Source organism: Oratosquilla oratoria, chromosome 44 (assembly GCF_046742065.1).
Source record: "Oratosquilla oratoria isolate Oo_2021 chromosome 44, ASM4674206v1, whole genome shotgun sequence".
Taxonomy (NCBI): Eukaryota; Metazoa; Arthropoda; class Malacostraca; order Stomatopoda; family Squillidae; genus Oratosquilla; species Oratosquilla oratoria.
Window position 1 is genome coordinate 7,297,369 of NC_134820.1, and position 2,500 is coordinate 7,299,868.

A 2,500-nucleotide genomic window follows, 5' to 3' on the forward strand; every position below is an offset into this window, starting at 1 on the left:
GTCTATTCAGACATCCTCAGGATACATGCGCTCGGTCATCAGTTTATATTTTTCCTTGGTGGTTTTTCCGCATATTTAGAATCACGATATGTGATTTCTCATGCACGTATATCCATAGAAAAGGATTTCTTGCAGGCGTGACCTTGCTACAAATGCACCTCAGGATGCGGCGTTGTGCTTGTGGAACGAGAGGGGCTCTCGAGGAAGGCGCGCCGAGCTGCGGCCACGACCATGAACGTCGGTTGCAAAACGACCAAAATTTCCAAAAGACCGAGTCCAAGGAAGTGTCTGTAATAGGTTATTGCGTGGTCTGCGCATGCGAAGTGGAAAGAGAGAAGTTCTCGCCAAGGAGCTTTATCTTGGGGACGACGGAACTCCTGAATAACTTCAGGAAGATGGTGGGTGTGTCGACGACCTTATTCATTCCCACGAAGTTCCTGAAAACGTCCACTTCGTAAAAGACATTGTATCACTGGAAGGCAAATTCCAGAGGAGAACGCAGCGAATCCATCTCACAGAAGCTGGATGACCCCGGAGACGATCCTCTCGACGTGGAAACCCGTAGACTGGTCCAGATTCAAATTTCGGAAAGTCTCGTTGTCGACAGCAAAACGAGGTCATTGATGAGTCACCTAGAGTAGCTGCTGATCAATGAAGACAAAGACGAAGAGTACAGGACCGAAAGAATTAGCAAGATGCTCGACATCTACCTATAGCCCAGCAAGTAGATTCTGCCTCCGTCTTCTTCGGTGTACGGAAACCCCCAGAGGAGTTCCCCCGTGCGCCTCCGGGTCCTCTTGGTCCACGGGCACGCCTTTGTTGCGCAAGAAGCTCCATTTGGGATCCTCGACGGTGATGCTGATGAAAAGCGAACCAACGTCGACGATCAGACCCGTCAGAGTGAAGCAGCGGACGAAAAAAGCCCTGTGCCACTGGTCCCTGGGCGCTTCCAAGGTGGACCTCCATCTCCTGGTCTCCTCTTATCGAATTGCTAAGACGCCCTTGCGAAATCTGTCGAAACCTTCAGAGTGGCTCTCCATCGCAGAGTCCATGAGACTTCCCCACTTCAGGGATGACGACTCCCCTTTCAAGAAATAAAAATGTCTAGTACAGTGAGTCCTCCTTACATAGTAATTCTTTATCCGGTAAATTCAAAGTTGGTAATTACTACCATCGATTCTATTTACGGTAAGAAAAATTCACAGATACGGTATCCGCTCGTGTTTTGTTTACACCGTACCGTAGCGCCACCACGCCGTGCGGCCACCACAACAATCAGTCTCTTCCCGCGTTCGGTAATGTTTTCAGGAACGCATCTGTACCGTGTAACGAGGACTTACTGTATAACCCATTTTAACTTAATGAACTCATCTGGCGTAATCATTTGGCGGCGACTTGAAAATAGTGTGCAAACTGCACCACCATATAAAGGGATTAGTCCTATTTCCTTCCCCAGAGAGAATCCCCTGACCTGAACAAAATCGTCTGGCGTTATCCTCATCGAAAGATAGGAAGACTCTTTGGCACAGAAACTGATCCCATAGATCGATTGCAACGTGACACGGATGGTGGATGGCAGCTTCCGCTTTCGCGGCGTGAGCCACATCGAACATTTTCTCTATTTTTATTATTTTTTTCCCCTCGCTCTGTCCATTCGTGGAACAAAAGTATAGAATAAAATGTGGAGAAGGGGGTCCCCGGTCCCAACCCCCTCGTGCCCCATCCACTTTTTGTTGCCTATGATAAACATGGAATGCGTTTTTTTCACGTCCATATTCTCGTCCCTGAGGAGCCAAAATGGTTGTGTATGATTGTTTGTGTTTGAATGAGTGCGTGTATGTGCTTGTATTTGTGTGTGTGTGTGTGTGTGTGTGTGTGTGTGTGTGTGTGTGTGTGTGTGTGTGTGTGTGTGTGTGTGTGTGTGTGTGTGTGTGTGTGTGTGTGTGTGTGTGTGTGTGTGTGTGTGTGTGTGTGTGTGTGTGTGTTTATTTACCTAGTTGAAAATTACGGGAAGGGGAGCTACGCTAGTGGTGTCCCGTCTTTGTATCTCGTAGTATCTTTTTTGCTTTTGAATTCATGTATGGATTTTGCACACACTATTGTTTCGTCCAATTTGTTCCAGACATCCACCACTCTGTGTGGAAAGCTATTCTTTTTCAGGTCCCTTCTAGAACTGTCCTTTTTGAATTTCTTTTCATGTTCTCTTGTATTTCTCTTATCCCAATTTAGTAAGTCTTCTCTATCAAGGACTTCCATGCATCTCATGACTTTTCATATGGTCAATAGGTCACCTCTTTCTCTTCTTTGTTCCAGAGTCGGTAACTTACTCGAATTCTACAACACAATTACCACAGTTATCTCGAATTATGACAAAATAAACAATATAGATTTAATATATCTAGACTTTGCAAAAGCTTTTCATACCGTCCCCCACGAAAGACTACTTACTAACTTAGCTTCACACGGAATAAGTGGTAGCCTATTAAGTTGGTCTAGTAAT